This window comes from Salvelinus sp. IW2-2015, unplaced genomic scaffold (assembly GCF_002910315.2).
Source record: "Salvelinus sp. IW2-2015 unplaced genomic scaffold, ASM291031v2 Un_scaffold4888, whole genome shotgun sequence".
Lineage (NCBI taxonomy): Eukaryota > Metazoa > Chordata > Actinopteri > Salmoniformes > Salmonidae > Salvelinus > Salvelinus sp. IW2-2015.
Window position 1 is genome coordinate 45780 of NW_019946157.1, and position 21885 is coordinate 67664.

The following is a 21885-nucleotide window of genomic DNA, read 5'->3' on the forward strand; positions in this document are numbered from 1 at the left end:
TGTCTGTCTGTCTGTCTGTCTGTCTGTCTGGTCTGACTGTGTGTCTGTCTGACTGGGCGGGGTCTGTCTCCTGTCTCCTGCACCTTTCTCTGTGGCTCAGTGTGTTTGGTTTCCATATTAGCTGTCTGTCTGTCTGTCTGGTTGTCTGACTGTGTGTCTGTCTGACTGGGGCGGGTCTGTCTTCCTGTCTCCTGCACCTTTTCTCTGTGGCTCAGTGTGTTTTGGTTTCACATTAGCCTGTCTGTCTGTCTGGCTGGCTGCCTGTCTGTCTGTCTGTCTGTCTGTCTGTCTGGGGCTGGTTTCTGTCTGTGCTGTCTGTTCTGTCTGGCTGGCTGGCTGGCTGGCTGACTGGGGCTGGTCTGTCTCCTGTCTCCTGTCTCCTGTCTCCTGCACCTTGCTATGTGTGTTCAGTACAACATTATTCTGTCAAATGCAACAGTTCCAGGCTAATGACCTCTGCACACTTCACACCACAGAGACTGTAGTTAAAGGTGTACTCCGCTGTCTGTAGGTCTGTATTCATCCTGAATTAACACATTACATAGCAGATTCAAGATTTTTTGTTTGGCACATCTGGAGTAAAATCAAATTAATTTGCCACTGAGGGGGATGAAAAAAGTTGTATTAAAATGGAATTTAACTGGAATTTAAATTCAGTTGGTCAAAAAAAGGTCTTACTCAGACAATAAGGAGGGGTTGAATTTCAGGAAGGAAGGAAAAAGCCTGAATAAGCCATGTGGTAGAATATTTCATGGCTTGTGAATTTGTGCCTTATTCATATAGTGCTGTGTGGAGTGTTTTAGTGAGGTTTTCTATGTATGACTCACCCTGACTAATCCGTTCTAACACGCTATCTCAGTCTGGCTGTATGTCTGACCCAAGGTGCTGGGGAGACCAGGTACCAGGGAGACCAGGTATCAGGGAGACCAGGGAGACCAGGTATCAGGGAGACCAGGTACCAGGGAGACCAGGTACCAGGGAGACCAGGTATCAGGGAGACCAGGTACCAGGGAGACCAGGGAGAAGGCCAGCATCCCGGAGTCGCCCCTTCACTGTTGACATTGAGACTGGTGTTTTGTGGGTACTATTTAATGAGGACCGGTTGAGGACTTGTGAGGCGTCTGTTTTTCAAACTAGACACTCTAATGTACTCGTCCTCTTGCTCAGTTGTGCACCGGGGCCTCCCACTTCTCTTTCTATTCTGGTTAGAGCCAGTTTGCGCTGTTCTGTGAAGGGAGTAGTACACTGCGCTGTACGAGATCTTCAGTTTCTTGGCAATTTCTCGCATGGAATAGCCGTAATTTCTCAGAACAAGAATGGACTGACGAGTTTCAGGATAATTTTTTTGTTTCTGGACATGTTGAGCCTGTAATCGAACCCACAAATGTTGATGCTCCAGATACTCAACTAGTCTAAAGAAGGCCAGTTTTATTGTTTCTTTAACCAGGACAACAGTTTTCAGCTGTGCTAACATAATTGCAAAAGGGGTTTTCTCATGATCAATTAGCCTTTTATAATGATAAACTTGGATTAGCTAACACAACGTGCCATTATAACACAGCAGTGATGGTTGCTGATAATGGGCCTCTGTACTAGAGGTCGGACGATTATGACGTTTCAACGCCGATACCGATACCGATTATTGGAGGACCAAAAAAAGCCGATACCGATTAATCGGACGATTTTTTTTTTGTTTGTTTGTAATAATGACAATTACAACAATACTGAATGAACACTTATTTTAACTTAATATAATACATCAATAAAATCAATTTAGCCTCAAGTAAATAATGAAACATGTTCAATTTGGTTTAAATAATGCAAAAACAAAGTGTTGGAGAAGGAAGTAAAAGTGCAATATGTGCCATGTAAGAAAGCTAACGTTTAAGTTCCTTACTCCGAACATGAGAACATATGACAGCTGCTGGTTCCTTTTAACATGAGTCTTCAATATTCCCAGGTAAGAAGTTTTAGGTTGTAGTTATTATAGGAATTATAGGACTATTTCTCTCTATACCATTTGTATTTCATATACCTTTGAATATTTGATGTTCTTATAGGCACTTTAGTATTGCCAGTGTAACAGTATAGCTTCCATCCCTCTCCTCGCTCCTACCTGGGCTCGAACCGGGAACATAACGACAACAGCCACCCTCGAAGCAGCGTTACCCATGCAGAGCAAGGGGAACAACTACTCCAAGTCTCAGAGCGAGTGACGTTTGAAACGCTATTAGCGCACACACCGCTAACTAGCTAGCCATTTCACATCGGTTACACCAGCCTAATCTCGGGAGTTGATAGGCTTGAAGCACAGCGAAGAGCTTCTGGCAAAACGCAGGAAAGGGTTGAATGAATGCTTACGAGCCCGCTGCTGCCTACCACCGCTCAGTCAGACTGCTCTATCAAATCATAGACTTAGTTATAACATAATAACACAGAAATATGAGCCTTAGGTCATTAATATGGTAGAATCTGGAAACTATCTTCTCGAAAACAAGACGTTTATTCTTTCAGTGAAATACTGAACCGTTCCGTATTTTATCTAACTGCAATGTGACATTGCACAACCTTCAATGTTATGTCATAATTACGTAAAATTCTGGCAAATTTGGCAGCCCAAACTGTTGCATATACCCTGACTCTGCGTGCAATGAACGCAAGAGAAGTGACCCAATTTCACCTGGTTAATATTGCTAACCTGGATTTCTTTTAGCTAAAGATGCAGGTTTAAAAATATATACTTCTGTGTATTGATTTTAAGAAAGGCATTGATGTTTATGGTTATGTACACATTGGAGCAACGATACGCACCGCATCGATTATATGCAACGCAGGACACGCTAGATAAACTAGTAATATCATCAACCATGTGTAGTTATAACTAGTGATTATGATTGATTGATTGTTTTTTATAAGATAAGTTTAATGCTAGCTAGCAACTTACCTTGGCTTCTACTGCATTCGCGTAACAGGCAGGCTCCTCGTGGAGTGCAATGTAATCAGGTGGTTAGAGCTTTGGACTAGTGAACTGTAAGGTTGCAAGATTGAATCCCCCGAGCTGACACGGTAAAAATCTGTCGTTCTGCCCCTGAACGAGGCGGTTAACCAACCGTTCCTAGGCTGTCATTGAAAATAAGAATGTGTTCTTAACTGACTTGCCTCGTTAAATAAAGATTAAATAAAGGTGTCCAAAAATACAGATTTCCGATTGTTATGAAAACTTGAAATCGGCTCTAATTAATCGGCCATTCTGATTAATTGGTCGACCTCTACTCTGTACGCCTATGTAGATATTCCATAAAAAATCTGCCGTTTCCAACTACAATAGTCATTTACAACATTAACAATGTCTACACTGTATTTCTGATCAATTTGATGTTATTTTAATGGACCAAAAATGTGCTTTTCTTTCAAAAACAAGGTCATTTCTAGGTGACCCCAAACTTTTGAACGGTAGTGTATATGTGTGTATGTACATATATATATCTTCCTCTACTGACCCCAGAGCTGTTTGTCTTTCAGATGGAAGATGTGATTGATGGCATCATCAGTTTTGAATCCGGTCTCAACGATGAGTTCTTTCAGTTGATGGACCCTGGACTACAGCTAGCCAACACGGTACGTATCCTTCTGTAAGTTGATGGACTCTGGCCTACAGCTAGCCAACACGGTACTGATCCTTCTGTAAGTTGATGGACTCTGCACTACAGCTACCAACGGGTACATAGCCTTCCTGTAAGTTGATGTGGACTCTGCACACAGCTAGCCAACCAGGTACGATCCTTCTGTAAGTTGATGGACTCTGCACTACAGCTAGCCCAACAGGGTACGTATCCTTCTGTAAGTTGATGGACTCTGGCCTACAGCTAGCCAACAGGTACATAGCCTTCTGTAAGTTGATGGACTCTGCACTACAGCTAGCCAACAGGGTACGTATCCTTCTGTAAGTTGATGGACTCTGCACTACAGCTAGCCAACAGGGTACGTATCCTTCTGTAAGTTGATGGACTCTGCACTACAGCTAGCCAACACGGTACGATCCTTCTGTAAGTTGATGGACTCTGGCCTACAGCTAGCCAACACGGACGTATCCTTCTGTAAGTTGATGGACTCTGCACTACAGCTAGCCAACAGGGTACGTATCCTTCTGTAAGTTGATGGACTCTGGCCTACAGCTAGCCAACACGGTACGTATCCTTCTGTAAGTTGATGGACTCTGGCCTACAGTTAGCCAACACGTACTGATCCTCCTATAAGTTGATGGACTCTGGCCTACAGCTAGCCAACACGTACGTATCCTTCTGTAAGTTGATGGACTCTGGCCTACAGCTAGCCAAACACGGTACTGATCCTCCTGTAAGTTGATGGACTCTGGCCTACAGTTAGCCAACACGGTACTGATCCTCCTGTAAGTTGATGGACTCTGGCCTACAGCTAGCCAACACGGTACGTATCCTTCTGTAAGTTGATGGACTCTGGCCTACAGCTAGCCAACACGGTACTGATCCTCCTGTAAGTTGATGGACTCTGGCCTACAGCTAGCCAACACGGTACGTATCCTTCTGTAAGTTGATGGACTCTGCACTACAGCCTAGCCAACAGGGTACGTAGCAAAATATCATACCAACAACATATGACTATGCATTCACTCCTGGAGATGAATGAATCATCTGTTGGCCCACTTCTTCAAGTGAAACACACACATAGTAAGCCTTTTTGTGGCTTGCTATCGCAGCAAGCAGTTAATAATGGAATCCTTCTATCTCCACTGAAAGTTGACCCTCGCTCTTATGGCTTATCAACACATTGAAGCTTGGTCTCTATTGTCCATCATTGATTTTTTTTTTGGGGGGGGGGGCGAGCAGTAATTGGTTGTTTTCTTGGAGCAGGACTGTGGAATCCAGTCTGGCTGTGAGAGTAAACACACTTTGGACAGATGGCTAACAGTAGCCAGAAACAAGGCTAGAGCAGGCCAGAGCAGGCCAGGGTTACAGCAGGGTAGGGTGGGTCAGCATGGTGCTGAGGATAGGGAGGGGGCTGCCTGGGTGTAGAATGCTGATAGCTTAACTGTGAAGAATGTGGAGAGAGAGTTAGCCAACTAAGAAGACTAAAGGTTAGCTAACAGTGGACTGGAGAGAAAGAGAGGAGAGGTGTTTTTTTCTCTCTCCTGAACATGTTTCCCCATTTCTCAACCGCCTTGTCTGAGAGAAAGGGGAAGCGGCTGAGTGTGAGAGCAGTTTGGTTCGGCAGGAGAAAGATGAGGATACTGGTTGTTCTGCAGGAGCAGCAGCATGATCACAAAATAAATCAGATGATTGAGTAAACTAAATATTGTTGTTCTGTGGAATTTGTTTGAGGTTAGATGAGATAAGACAGGTTTTTTGTTTTTTGATTTGCTTAGGTTTACATTCTCACTGAGTTGATTTTGGACATTTGTAGCTGTCTACAGGGTCTAGCTTAACTTGAAATTGAGATGTAGACATGCTAACAACGTGTTTATTACTGTATTCTATGAATGAAACTGAGATGTAGACATGCTAACAACGTGTTTATTACTGATTCTATGAATGAAACTGAGATGTAGACATGCTAACAACGTGTTTATATACTGTTATTCTATGAATGAAGCTGAGATGTAGACATGCTAACAACTTGGTTATTACTGTATTCTATTAATGAAGCTGAGATGTAGACATGCTAACAACGTGTTATATTACTGTATTCTATGAATGAAGCTGAGATGTAGACATGCTAACAACTCGTTTATTACTGTATTCTATGAATGAAACTGAGATGTAGACATGCTAACAACGTGTTTATTACTGTATTCTATGAATGAAACTGAGATGTAGACATGCTAACAACGTGTTTATTACTGTATTCTATGAATGAAACTGAGATGTAGACATGCTAAACAACGTGTTTATTACTGTATTCTATGAATGAAGCTGAGATGTAGACATGCTAACAACTTGGTTATTACTGTATTCTATTAATGAAGCTGAGATGTAGACATGCTAACAACGGTGTTTATTACTGTATTCTATTAATGAAGCTGAGATGTAGACATGCTAACAACTCGTTTATTACTGTATATTCTATTAATGAAGCTGAGATGTAGACATGCTAACAACGTGTTTATTACTGTATTCTATGAATGAAACTGAGATGTAGACATGCTAACAACGTGTTTATTACTGTATCTATGAATGAAACTGAGATGTAGACATGCTAACAACGTGTTTATTACTGTATTCTATGAATGAAGCTGAATAGACATGCTAACAACTTGTTATTACTGTATTTCTATTAATGAAGCTTGAGATGGAGACATGCTAACAACGTGTTTATTACTGTATTCTATTAATGAAGCTGAGATGTAGACATGCTAACAACTCGTTTTTACTGTATTCTATTAATGAAGCTGAGATGTAGACATGCTAACAAACGTGTTTATACTGTATTCTATGAATTAAACTGAATGTAGACATGCTAACAACGTGTTTATACTGTATTCTATGAATGAAACTGAGATGTAGAAATGCTTAACAACGTGTTTTTACTGTATTCTATGAATGGAACTGAGATGTTAGACATGCTAACAACGTGTTATTAACGTATTCTATTAATGAAGCTGAGATGTAGACATGCTAACAACGTGTTTATTACTGTATTCTATTAATGAAACTGAGATGTAGACATGCTAACAACGTGTTTATACTGTATTCTATTAATGAAACTGAGATGTAGACATGCTACAACTGTTTATTACTGTATTCTATTAATGACACTGAGAGTAGACATGCTAACACTCGTTTATTACTGTATTCTATTAATGAAGCTGAGATGTAGACATGCTAACAACTCGTTATTACTGATTCTATTAATGAACTGAGATGTAGACATGCTAACACGTGTATCTGATATTAATACACTGAGATGTAGACATGCTAACAACGTGTTTATACTGTATCTATTGATCCTGTTGTGAATAGTACGATAGTGTTGTCATATTAACCGTTGAGATTAACAGGCACTCTGCATGGTGCCTGTTAAACTGTTAAACACACTCTGCACGGTGCCTGTTAAACTGTTAACACACTCTGCATGGTGCCTGTTAAAACTGTTAACACACTCTGCATGGTGCCTGTTAAACTTATCACACTCTGCGTGTGCCTGTTAAACTGTTATCACACTCTGCATGGTGCCTGTTAAACTGTTAACACACTCTGCATGGTGCTGTTAAACTGTAACACACTCTGCATGGTGCCTGTTAAACTGTTAACACACTTCTGCATGGTGCCTGTTAAACTGTAACACACTCTGCATGGTGCCTGTTAACTGTTAACACACTCTGCATGGTGCCTGTTAAACTGTTAACACACTCTGCATGGTGCCTGTTAAACTGTTAGCACACTCTGCACGGTGCCTGTTAAACTTTAACACACTCTGCATGGTGCCTTAGCTGTTAACACACTCTGCACGGTGCCTGTTAAACTGTTAACACACTCTGCATGGTGCCTGTTAAAGCTGTTAACACACTCTGCAATGGTGCCTGTTAAACTGTATCACACTCTGCACGGTGCCTGTTAAACTGTTAAACACTCTGCATGTGCCTGTTAAACTGTTAACACACTCTGCTGGTGCCTGTTAAAACTGTTAAACACACTCTGCGTGTGCCTGTTAAAGCTGTTACACACTCTGCATGGTGCCTGTTAAACTGTTAACACACTCTGCACGGTGCCTTAAACTGTTAACACACTCTGCGTGGTGCCTGTTAAACTGTTAACACACTCTGCATGTGCCTGTTAAACTGCTAACACACTCTGCACGGTGCCTGTTAAACTGTTAACACACTCTGCATGGTGCCTGTTAAACTGTTAACACACTCTGCATGGTGCCTGTTAAACTGTTATCACACTCTGCATGTGCCTGTTAAACTGTAACACACTCTGCACGGTGCCTGTTAAACTGTTAACACACTCTGCACGGTGCCTGTTAAACTGTACACACTCGCACGGTGCCTGTTAAAACTGTTAAACACACTCTGCATGTGCCTGTAACTGTTACACAACTCTCATGGTGCCTGTTAAACTGTTAACACACTCATGCATGGTGCCTGTTAAAAACTGTTAACACACTCTGCATGGTGCCTGTTAAAACTGTTAACACACTCTGCATGGTGCCTGTTAAGCTGTTAACACCACTCTGCATGGTGCCTGTTAAACTGTTAACACACTCTGCAGGTGCCTGTTAAACTGTTAACACACTCTGCACGGTGCCTGTTAAACTGTTAACACCACCTCTGCTGGTGCCTGTTAAACTGTTTACACCATCTTGCACGGTGGCCTGTTAAACTGTTAACACACTCTGCACGGTGCCTGTTAAACTGTTAACACACTCTGCACGGTGCCCGTTAAAACTGTTAACACACTCTGCACGTGCCTGTTTAAACTGTTAAACCACCACTCTGCATGGTGCCTGTTAAACTGTTAACACATCTGCATGGTGCCTGTTAAACTGTTAACACACTCTGCACGTGCCTGTTAAACTGTTAAACACCACTTCTGCACGGTGCCTGTTAAACTGTTTAACACACTCTGCATGTGCCTGTTAAACTTGTTAACACACTCTGCATGGGCCTGTTAAACTGTTAACACACTCTGCATGGTGCCTGTTAAACTGTTAACACACACACTCTGCATGGTGGCCTGTTAAACTGTTAACACACTCTGCATGGTGCCTGTTAAACTGTTAACACACTCTGCATGGTGCCTGTTAAACTGTAACACACGCATGGTGCCTGTTAAACTGTTAACACACTCTGCAAGGTGCCTGTTAAATGTAACACACTCTCACGGTGCCTGTTAAACTGTTAACACACTCTGCACGGTGCCTGTTAAACTGTTAAACAGCCAGAAGAGGACTGGCCACCCCTCATAGCCTGGTTCCTCTCTAGGTTTCTTCCTAGGTTCTGGGCCTTTCTAGGGAGTTTTTTCCTAGCCACTGTGCTTCTACACCTGCATTGCTTGCTGTTTGGGTGTTTTAGGCTGGGTTTCTGTACAGCACTTCGAGATATTAGCTGATGTACGAAGGGCTATATAAAATAAACTTGATTTGATTTGATTCACCGTTGTTCAACATAATATTCAACATATCCAGCACCACCCCCTAACATCATAATATGTGGGGGGAAATGTACACACGCGTGACTAAGTCGCTTAGGATAAATGCGTCTGCTGAAAGGCATAGTGTATATTAAAGGCATAGTGTATATTAAAGGCATAGTGTATATTAAAGGCATAGTGTATATTAAAGGCATAGTGTATATTAAAATGCCGGCTTTCTATGTTTTCTATGTTGATTTATTTGAATGTTTTTCTATGGTATGTTAATACTCTGAAAGCACGGCCACGGTGGGGACAATGGGCGAAGAGGAAGGAGTCTAAAAGACACACAGTCTATTTAAAGATCTGTGTCATGTCCATCCATGGAGTTCCGTGTTTTAAAGATCTGTGTCATGTCCATCCATGGAGTTCCGTGTTTTAAAGATCTGTGTCATGTCCATCCATGGAGTTCCGTGTTTTATGACTCCCAAAGTATTGTTCGCATTGTGAGTTGAGTTTAGTCAGGTATTTCATCGTTTTTTGGGGGATTTTTCCTTCTGTCTTTTTAGATGTACTCTTATTTTGTTTGTACATTTAGTGATGTGTACCAGTCAGGGGTTGCTTTTTGTTTGTGCTGTTTTGGATTAATATAATGTACAGCATCTATTTGATTAGAGGTTGAAGTCTGTCCACTGGGCAGAGAGAGAGGTGAGAGATCAGTACCATGTTATACCTTGGCTAGGGTTGCAAAAAATGACAGTAACTTTCCCCCCACAAAAAATATACTGTATATATATTTTTTTTTAGAAATCCTGGTTGGATAGTTTCCAGATTTTCTCTTTATTTCCTCCTGATTCCAGGAATCTATTTTCCAACCAGGATTTCTGCAGAACCAGGAAATTTGTGGAAAGTTAACAGAATTTTTGCAACCCGAACCTTGTCTGATATGTAGACATTAGACGGAGTCTGGAATTCACACGATCAGCGTCCCAGGGAAGTTATCACTGGAGTTACGTCTTAATTTGTTGAGACTCCTAGACTTCTGACATCAAAGCACATTCTGTTGTTACTGCCTTCTGATTGGATGAGGGAGAAAGTAGGCCTAAGTACTACAGTTGGGAAGTTGTTGATGGCCTCTAAAAGCTGTTGTATCTTGTTGTTGTTGTTTACACCTTATGAATGTTGTTGTCGTGTGTATACAGCTGCCAGTGTCAAGGAACATGCTGGATGTGTACAGCAGTGGAGGGATGGTTGCTCCTACCGTCACCGTCTCTAACTCCTGTCCTGCTGACTTGCACACCATCAAGACTGAGTTAACCGGTACCGGTAAATAGTTCTTCTCTCAATCACCTTTATCCTTCAGTACCCCGTCTCGCTCATATCTCTATCTTTCTCTTGTCTGCCTGGTCTCTAAATCACACTCAATCCCTAGCTGTTTCTTAACTGTCTCTCTATCTCTCTTTTTCTCCCTGTCTCTCAACTTCCTGGCTGTCTATCTCTTACTCTGTCTCTCTCTATCTCTCTATTTCTCCCTGTCTCTCAACTTCCTGACTGTCTATCTCTTACTCTGTCTCTCTCTATCTCTCTTTTTCTCCCTGTCTCTCAACTTCCTGGCTGTCTATCTCTTACTCTGTCTCTCTCTCTCTTACTCTGTCTCTGTCGCTCTCTTATGCTGTCTCTCTCTCTTACTGTCTTTTTCTCTTACTCGGTCTATCTCTCTCTTACCCGGTCTCTCGCTCAGTTTCTGTCTTTCTGTATCTCTCTCCCTCCCCCATTTTGCTCTCTCGCTCTCATTCTCTCTCTCTCTCTCTCTTTTTCTCTCACTCATTCTCTCTTTAAAGTTCTTACTCAGCATTGCTCACCCAGACTTCCCCTGTCCAGTCAGTCAGTCACAACCAGAGCCATCAGTCCTCGTCTATATGTTTCTCAATATAAAGCTCTGCCTCAGCCTTAGAGCCATAGTCATGTTTCTCAATATAAAGCTCTGCCTCCGCTTTCCGCTCAGTCATTCCCTCTTTCTAGTTCATCTCTGGTAATATAGACTGAGTGTACAAAACAATAGGAACATCAAATCAAATCAAGCTTTATTTACACAGCACATTTCAGACATGGAATGCTTTCAGACAATGTGCTTTACAGAAAAAATAAAACAATGAAAATAAAAAATGAAATATTTAAGAGGATAAAAAAGGAAAAACAAAGTTAAAAAGGTGTGTTTTATTTTAAATATGTCCACAGTTTCATCCCCCTTCAGGTTCTCTGGCAGACTATTCCAGAAGCTGGGGGCATAGTAACTAAAGGCTGCCTCTCCATGCCTCTTGGTCCTAGGCTTTGGGATATTTAAAAGGCTGTCTCTCCATGCCTCTTGGTCCTAGGCTTTGGGATATTTAAAAGGCTGCCTCTCCATGTCTCTTGGTCCTAGGCTTTGGGATATTTAACAAGCTGCCTCTCCATGTCTCTTGGTCCTAGCTTTGGGATAGTTATAAGGCTGTCTCTCCATGCCTCTTGGTCCTAGCTTTGATAAGTTAAAAGGCTGCCTCTCCATGTCTCTTGGTCCTAGGCTTTGGGATATTTAAAAGGCTGCCTCTCCAGGCCTCTTGGTCCTAGGCTTTGGGATATTTAAAAGGCTGCCTCTCCATGTCTCTTGGTTCTAGGCTTTGGGATATTTAAAAGGCTGCCTCTCCATGCCTCTTGGTCCTAGGCTTTGGGATATTTAAAAGGCTGCCTCTCCATGTCTCTTGGTCCTAGGCTTTGGGATAGTTAAAAGGCCAGTGGACCTGAGGAACCTACTGGGTACATAACTTAAAAGCATGTCTGACATACATTGGGGTGCACAATCGATTTAAAAACCAATAGAAGAATCTTTCAAATTAATTCTAAAACTCACAAGCTGCCAGTGCATAGACTTTAAAACCCGGTGTAATGTGTTCTGTCCGTCTGGTCTTGGTCAGTAGCCTGCAGCATTCTGTAGGGTTTACAGTTGACCAATGGCTTTCCTGGGTAGACCAGACAGGAGAGCATTACAGTAGTCAAGCTTGCTTGTTATAAAAGGACGAGTCTCTCTGTATCAGCCTGAGAGAGAAACCGTGGCATTGTTCCTCAGGTGGTAAAAAGCTATTTTGGTCACATTCCTAATGTGTGATTTGAAATTGAGTTCAGAATCTAATAACACATATGTGTTTTACCTCGTGTTTTATCTTTATTGCCCGTGAATTAAAATATGTGGCCAGATTCTGTCTCTGTGCTTTTCCTCCAACAATAAGTACCTCATTGTTGTCTTCATTTAGCTGGAGGAAGTTGTGAGCCATCCAAGTATTTTAAATCTAAATCTATTTTAAGTCTAATAATTTATCCATGGAGCTGAAATCCTCTGGTGACACAGACATGTGTCATGCCTGCTCCTGCTCCCAGTCTCTGGCGCTCGAGGGCGCCAGGCGGCCCATCATTACGCACACCTGTCACCATCCTTACGCGCATCAGCGCTTGATGGGACTCACCTGGACTCTATTGCCTTATTGATTGCCTCCCCTATATCTGTCTGCTCCTCAGTTTCATCCCCATGTCTGCATTATTGCCGTTATGTTTCCTCTTGTCCAGACGCTGTCCTTGTTTCGGTTCATGTCCGTTATTCATTAAATGTTTACTCCCTGTACTTGCTTCCCATCTCCCAGCGTCTGTCCTCACAGAAATGTAAAGTTCTGTATCGCCTGCGTAGCAGTGAAAATCAGTGCTGTGCTTTCTGAAAACGTTGCTAAAAGCTGCATTTGGAAAGTATTCAGACTGGTTGACTTTTTCCACATTTTGTTCATTACAGCCTTATTCTAAAATTTATTCAATTAATGTTTTCCTTCATCAATCTACACACAAAACCCATAATGACAAAGTGAAAAACGTTTTTTAGAAATGTTTGCAAATGTATTAAAAATTTAAAAAACGAATACGTTATTTACATAAGTATTCAGACGCTTTTGCTATGAGACTCGAAATTGAGCTCAGGTGTATCCTGTTTCCATTGATCATCTCTGAGATGTTTCTACAACTTGATTGGAGTCCACCTGTGGTAAATTCAATTGATTGGACATGATTTGGAAAGGCACACACCTGTCTATATAAGATCCCACAGTTGACAGTGAATGTCAGAGCAAAAACCAAGCCATGTGGTCGAAGGAATTGTCTGTAGAGCTCCGAGACAGGATGGTGTCGAGGCACAGATCTGGGGAAGGGTACCAAAACATTTACACAGCATTGAAGGTCCCCAAGAATACAGTGGCCTCCATCATTCTTAAATGGAAGAAGTTTGGAACCACCAAGACTCTTCCTAGAAACCTGGCACCATCCCTATGGTGAAGCATGGCGGTGGCAGCATCATGCTGTGGGGATGTTTTTTAGCGGCAGGGACTGTTAGACTAGTCAGGATTGAGGGAAAGAGGAACGGAGCAAAGTACAGAGAGATCCTTGATGAAAACCTGCTCTAGAGCACTCAGGACCTCAGACTGGGGCGAAGATTCACCTTCCAACAGGACAACGACTCTAAGCACACAGCCAAGACAATGCAGGAGTGGCTTCGGGATAAGTCTCTGAATGTCCTTGAGTGGCCCAGCCAAAGCCCGGCGTTGAACCCGATCGAACATCTCTGGAGGGACCTGAAAATAGCTGTGCAGCGATGCTCCCCATCCAACCTGACAGAGCTTGAGAGGATCTGCAGAGAAGAATGGGAGAAACTCCGCAAATACAGGTGTGTCAAGCTTGTAGCGTCAAACCCAAGAAGACTCGATGTTGTAATCGCTGCCCAAGGTGCTTCAGCAAAGTACTGAATAAAGCGTCTGAATACTTATGTAAATGTAATATTTCATTTATTTATTTTTTAAATTAGAAAAACATTTGTAAAAAATGTTTTTGCTTTGTCATTATGGGCTATTGTGTGTAGATAGATGAGTGGGGGGGGAAACAATTTAATACATTTTAGAATAAGGTTGTAACGCAACAAAAAGTCAAAGGGTCTGAATTCTTTCCGGATGCAGTGTATAGAAACTGAACTGTACCGGACCCAAAATCGAACCTTGTGGAACGCCACGTGATATTTATTTTCTCTGAGTTATGTTCACACAAAAAAAACAATTGACCTGGTTAAATAGGTTCTAACCCAATTTAGAACTGGACCAGAGAGGCCAACCCACCTCTCCAGTCTGTCCAGAAGCACATCATGGTCACCAGTGTCGAATGCCACACTTAAAGAGTACAAGGACAGAGAGTTGTTTTGGCATCTGTGTCGGCTCTAAGACCATTTACCACTTTAACTAAGGCTGTCTCTGTGCTGTGGTGGACTCTTCAAAAAATCATTTATGTGTTTAAAAATCAATTCAATCAGAATTTTGCTTAAAAGTGGAAGGTTGGAGATTGGCAACAAAAAAAATTGTGAAAATTGTTAAGAGCTGAAGAATCTAAATTACTTTCCTTCAGAATGGGTTTCACCGTATCAGTTTCTAGTGCCGTGGGGAAAGTAGCTGTGAACAAGAAGAGATTAACAATAGCTTGCACTTCTTCAGATATGCAACTAAAAACTGTTTTGAAGAAGGTGGGGATCAAGAAGGCATGTAAGAAAGCTTAAGTTGTGACATCACTTTCCTGAGCATGTCTGTGTCAACCAGGGGAATATGAATCCATAGTGCCTTTGAGTGGTCGGCTCGGGAACAAATCATTAAACTTCTCATCACGTCTTGACTGATACCCAACCTAATGTTGGTTATCTTATCTCTGAAATATGCCACAAACTCATCACATTTAGTATGTGGAGGAAAGTTCACATAGGTGTGCGTGGGTAGGATTTATCAGGGCATCAATGGTGGAGAAGAGCGCTCTCTGATTAATAGTGATCAAGTTAGAAAAACGAGCTCGTCTGGCATTTCTAATGGCCTTGTTATATACGCCAAGAAGCTCTCTCAGAATATCATAATGGACCTGCAACTTTGACTTTCTCCACTTCCGCTCTGCCTTTCTGCAATTTCTATTAAATATGTTTTTTGTTTTTTTTAACTTGGCAAGTCAGTTAAGAACCAATTCTTATTTACTTTGACGGCCTACCCCGGCCAAACCCTGACGACGCTGGGCCAATTACGTGACTCCCGATCACGGCCGGTTGTGACACAGCCTGGATTCAAACCAGGGTGTCTGTAGTGACGCCTTTAGCACTGAGATGCAGTGCCTTAGACCGCTGCTCAAATCACGAGCCCAATTGATTAGATTCCCCACTCTCTCCATTTGGATGTGGCCTTTTTCAACTTCACTGGCATTTGACATAGACTGACCAGGTGAATCTGGGAAGGGGGGGGCTGTTCCTAATGTTTTGTACACTCAGTATATCTAATATCACCAGTACTGCACCATATGTTATGTATCTTATGACTTGTAGTGTGTTTTGTTATTTTAGACATTCTAAACATGCATCAAGTAATGAATGAATTCTTTATTTTTATATTTTTTATATCTCTTTGTATTTATGCTTCAAGCTGTCTTCATCCATGACTCCTAATATTAAATGTCTCTTCTAGTGGTGGAGGCTAAAGCGATGATGAAGGAGCGACAGAAAAAGGACAATCATAACCAGAGTGAGTATAGATTAATACATTTACTGCCAATGGGATGCCTATATTTTAAATGTATTTTATTACGTCTAACACATTTTTTAACAGCACCTTGGTGGTAATGATGACATGTTATTGGTTCTTCCTAGTTGAGAGACGGAGGAGGTTCAACATCAACGATCGCATCAAGGAACTGGGGGCTCTCATCCCCAAGTCTAGTGACCCGTGAGTTCCTATGGACAGAAATTAACCCTTAGTTACCCTAACCCAAATCTAGTGACCTGTGAGTATGGACAGAAATGAACCCTGACCCTTACTTTACCCTAACCCAAATCTAGTGACCTGTGAGTATGGACAGAAATGAACCCTGACCCTTATTTACCCTAACCAATTCTAGTGACCTGTGGTATGGACAGAAATGAACCTGACCCTTATTTACCCTAACCAAATCTAGCTGACCTGTGAGTATGGACAGAAATGAACCTGACCCTATTTCCCTAACCCAAATCTAGTGACCTGTGAGTATGGACAGAAATGACCCTGACCCTTATTTACCCTAACCACAATCTGTAACCTGTGAGTATGGACAGAAATGACCCTGACCCTTATTTACCCTAACCCAAATCTGTGACCTGTGAGATGGACAGAAATGAACCCTGCCCTTATTACCCTAACCCAAATCTCGTGACCTGTGAGTATGGACGAAATGAACCTGACCCTTATTACCCTAACCCAAATCTAGTGACCTGTGAGTATGGACAGAAATGAACCCTGACCCTTATTTACCCTAACCCAAATCTAGTGACCTGTGAGTATGGACAGAAATGAACCCTGACCCTTATTTCCCTAACCAAATCTAAGTGACCTGTGAGTATGGACAGAAATGACACTGACCCTTATTTACCTAACCCAATCTAGTGACCTGTGAGTTATGGACAGAAATATGAACCCTTGACCCTTATTCTCCTAACCCAAATCTAGTGACCATGTGAGTATGGACAGAAATGATATAGAGCAGATAACACATTTGATGTTCTCAAGTGCATGATTTTTCATCATGACAGACGTACATTAAATCCTATATGATTACTATAGATGCTTAAATTGTTAACTGCAACGTCACTGTTCCATTCCCTAAACCCCCCCCCCCCCCCCCCCGTACTATTCAATATTAATCACCTCGCTGTTCCTTTCTCCCCACTGACCCCCGTGCTACGGAGACAGGGAGACACGCTGGAACAAGGGCACCATCCTGAAGGCGTCTGTGGACTACATCAGAGGCTGCAGAAAGAGCAGCAGAGAGCCAAGGAGTGGAACAGACCAGACAGAGGAAACTGGAGCACAGCAACCGCAGCCTACTGCTACGCATACAGGTTAGGAAAATAACGTCAAACAGGCAATCAGTATGCTGTAAGGAAGGCTGGTAGTCAATCAGTATGCTGCAAGGAAGGCTGGTAGTCAATCAGATATGCTGAAAGGAAGGCAGGTAGTCAATCAGTATGCTGCAAGAAGCTGAGTCATCAGTATGCTGAAGGAAGGCGGTAGTCAATCAGTATGCTGAATGGAAGCTGTAGTCAAATCACGGTCATGCGAAGAAGGTGGTAGTCAATCAGTATGCTGCCAAGGAAGGCTGATAGTCAATCCAGTATGCTGCAAGGAAGGCTGGTAGTCAATCAGTATGCTGAAAGGAAGGCTTGTAGTCAATCGTATGCTGAATGGAAGGCTGGTAGTCAATCAGTATGCCGCAAGAAGGCTGTAGTCAGTCAGTATGCTGCAGGAAGGCTGGTAGTCAATCAGTATGCTGAAAGGAAGGCTGTGTAGTCAATCAGTATGCTGAAAGGCAATGGCTGGTAGTCAATCAGTATGCTGAATAGGCAGGCTGGTAGTCAATCAGTATGCTCAAGGAAGGCTGGTAGTCAATCAGTATGCTGAATGGAAGGCTGGTAGTCAATCAGTATGCTGCCAAGGAAGGCTGGTAGTCAATCAGTATGCTGTCAAGGAAAGGCTGGTAGTCAATCAGTATGTCGCAAGGAAGGCTGGTTGTCAATCAGATTGCTGAAAGAAGGCTGGTAGTACATCAGTATGTGAAAGGAAGGTTGGTAAGTCAATCAGTATGCTGAAGGAAGGCTGTAGTCAATCAGTATGCTGCAAGGAAGGCTGGTAGTCAATCAATATGCTGAAAGAAGGCTGGTAGTCAATCAGTATGTCGCAAGAGGCTGGTAGTACAATCAGTATGCTGCAAGGAAGGCTGGTAGTCAATCAGTATGCTGAAAGGAAGGCTGGTAGTCAATCAGTATGCTGCAAGGAAGGCTGGTAGTCAGTCAGTATGCTGAATGGAAGGCTGGTAGTCAATCAGTATGCTGAAAGGAAGGCTGGTAGTCAGTCAGTATGCTGCAAGGAAGGCTGGTAGTTACTTACGTGTGATATTGGAATGATCTTGTTTCTTTGGAAGTGCTAGAAGTAAATTGTCTCAGGCGAAATCAATAATCCGTGGCGTCCCCCATGGCAGTGCGCTAGGGCCTCTACTATTTCTACTGTACATTAATTAAGGATTTAGGCATGAGAATCTATGCATTATCATGAATAATGCACAGCTAAGGGCTGTTCTTAGGCATGACGCAAATTGTTTTAAAAATGGTCTCATGAACTAAACTGAAGTGTCGACCGTTGTTGTTTCTCTCTACAGGAGCTAGAGATGCAGGCCTGCCTCCACGGCCTCTCCACCCCCGCCTCCTCCTCCCAGGGCTCCTCCTCCTCACACCTCAGCCTATCACAATCCCTGGACCCCAGCACGGGCGACGCCCTCTCCAAGACCCTCCTGTCCCTGAGTGGTGGCCCAGGCCTTCAGGCCACCTCCCCCTCCTTTCTGTCTCCACCCCCCTCGGCCTCGCCGGTTGGCCTGATGAACATGGCTTCTCCTCTGGGCTTCTCTGAGCTGGACGACCCGTCTGCCGCAGCCTTCCACTCCTCCCTGCTACCGGACATGGGTCTTGGGGACATCTTGATGGACCATGGGGGGATAGGGATGTCCCCGGTGTGGGCCCGAGAGCCCTTGCTCTCCTCCATCTCCCCAGGAGCCTCCAAGACCTCCAGCCGCAGGAGCAGCTTCAGCATGGAGGAGGACTTGTGACTGAGTTAAAGGACCCTAGCCCTTACACTGCTAGGCAAGAGCAGCTTCATGCATGGAGGAAGACCTGTGCCTGGGCTGAGTCCAAAACCAACCCCTAGACCAGCGTTTCCCAAACTCGTTCCTCGAGATCCTAAAGGATGCACGTTTTGGTTTGTGCCCTAACACTACACAGCTGATTCAAATGATCAAAGCGTTATGGTTCATTGATTATTTGAATCCACTGTGTAGTGCCAGGGCAAAAACCAAAACGTGCATCCTTTAGGATCCTGAGGACTGAGTTTGGGAGACCCTTCCCTAGACCCTAGCTCCTAGACCATGGCTCCTAGACCCTAGCTCCTAGACCCTAGCTCCTAGACCCTGGCTCCTAGACCCTAGCTCCTAGACCCTAGCTCCTAGACCCTGGCTCCTAGACCCTAGCTCCTAGACCCTGGCTCCTAGACCCTAGCTCCTAGACCCTGGCACCTAGACCCTGGCACCTAGACCCTGGCTCCTAGACCCTGGCTCCTAGATCCTGGCTCCTAGACCCTGGCTCCTACACCCTGGCTCCTAGACCCTGGCTCCTACACCCTAGCTCCTAGACCCTAGACACAAGGTTATTTGTAGATCAGTCAGTCTGCAATGTAGTTCACCTGGAGCACGACTTAAGGCCCTAAGCCTATCAGAGGACTGGGGTGGAGCCTCCACATACCATGCATGGCCCCGTCCATCAATCACAGAGTCGGGGTCAAAGGTCTTAGTTTAGTCTAAGATTTGCAAAATTCTAGTCCCCAGGTTTTCTAGAAATCCTGGCAGGAAGGTTCCAGAAATCCTTAAAAGGATCCCAAATGAATTGCAGAATACGTGAGAGTAGGTGATACGCGTTACATAGACATTAACCTATTTTTATGTCTGTTTTTTTTAAATTGGATAGTTCTGTGAATGACACGCACTCTAGACCAGGGATTGGCCAGCTAGAGGTGTGGGGACTCCAGTCCTCAGGGGTCTGATTTGGGTCTGGCTTTTTTTCTCCATCCTTAGCAAACAAAAGCTGATTTAAACTAATTGCATTCTAAACTGACGATAATGATTAGTTGATTATTGAAGTCGGGTGGTTTATCTGGGACTGTGTCTCTAATCAGCCCCCCCTGAGGACTGGAGTTTCCCATCCCTGGTCTATATGATAGATAAAGAAACAGGAGTTGGGAGTTCCAATGTAACAACAGTTCAGAAAGCCACAAATATAAGAAATTAAAAAACCATTATTTGTATGTAATTATGAGACCTCAGCATTTGTGTAACTCTGCAAAACAAAAAGGGGATGGCATTATTCTGTGTTGAAACAGCCAGATTAACTGTCTGTGTATCCCAAATAGCACCCTATTCCGCTACACTGGATACTACTGGAGTGCAGTATATAGAAAATAGGGGGCAATTTGGGATACGTCATAGAGCAGCACTTTTCATTGGTAGACATGTTGTATAGATGAGTGTTATGCTTTTAAAGAGTCCCACAGGAGAACCAGTCTGAGCAGCCAGCCATATAGTAGACTAAACAGTTACTGTGTTTGTAGACCCAATGTTCTATTGTTTTCAACAACAAGACAGTAGAGAGTAGATTAACCCTGAACTTTATCACTCCCTGTTCCTGTTCCTGTCTGGGGTCAATGCAGTTCAGGGGTTGAAAAAAACAACAAAAACAGAACGTAATGAGAATGTTTTTAGTTTTGATTAAGGAATTCCATTTTTTCATTCTATTCTTAGATTTCATTCTCTTCTTAGATTGAAAATGGAATTGACCCCTAACCCCACTCTCAGTCACTAAACTGCAGTAATGTAGCTGGTACCTATGAGGTGTTATGAGTGCTTATACACCCCATGTATATACAGTACCAGTCAACAGTTTTAGAACACCTACTCATTCCAGGGTTTTTCTTTATTTTTACTATTTTCTACATTGTAGAATACTAGTGAAGACCTCAAAACTATGAAATAACACATATGGAATCACGTAGTAACCAAAAAAGTGTTAAAAGAAATCAAAATATATTTTATATTTGAGATTCTTCAAAGTAAGCCACCCTTTGCCTTGATGACAGCGTTGCTGTGTCCAAACTTTTGACTGGTACTGTATTACACGGGACGTGACAATAAGGAAATAAGAGCCGGGTCTGTTATGTTGTGATTTTAAGGCTGACATTCTATAGCCTGGTTCCAGGTCTGTTTTGTACTGTGTAAAGTAGCAAAACAGCACAAACCAATCTGGGACCAGGCTAGATGTTTTAAATTTGATATAAGGTATTTGGTATTGGTATTTATTAGGATCCCCGTTAAGCAGTTGCCAAAGCAGCAGATAGTTTTCCTGGGGTCCACAGCTTTTATTTTCAGGGATGATGTGATATAAGATGATGCACCTCACAATAACAAAGGGCTTTCTTTCAGCTACCGACGACTGGTTGCCATTCATATTATAACAGATACTTAACACTGGTTTCACCATGGGTTCAGGTTGGAATCCAGGCTTGTATAATATATAATAATATGCCATTTAGCAGATGTTTTTATCCTCTTTGTATATATATATTTTACGTATGGGTGGTCCCAGACATTGAACCCACTACCCGGGCATTGTAAGTGCCATGCTCAACCGACTGAGCTACAAAGGACAACATGTTTGAACACTGGCTGTATGGCCGTGCTGACGACTTCTACATAACACGATGAGTCTGCTTTGATTTTGTAGAGGAAACAAGTTGTTTTACAAATTGTAGATTACATTTTTATTCACCTGTACTTCGTCTCCTGTTGTAGCTGTACCTACCGATATGTGATCTAATCTGTCTCCACTTGTAGCTTCGATCACGTGGATTTGGGATATGTTCCGCATTGCGTCAAACAACATCATTGACGAATACGCTGATTCGGTGAGTGAATTCATTAGAAAGTGCATTGGCGATGTCGTACCCACAGCAACTATTAAAACATTCTCCAACCAGAAACCGTGGATTGATGGCAGCATTCGCGCGAAACTGAAAGTGCGAACCACTGCTTTTAATCAGGGCAAGGTGACCGGAAACATGACCGAATACAA

At 42.9% G+C, this 21885-nt stretch overlaps 1 pseudogene; it reads left to right on the forward strand.

Annotated features, from left to right (window-relative positions):
• The first annotated feature begins 3522 nt into the window (after positions 1 to 3522).
• On the forward strand, positions 3523 to 21587 carry LOC112077755 (transcription factor E3-like; annotated as a pseudogene).
• Positions 21588 to 21885: the final 298 nt, after the last annotated feature.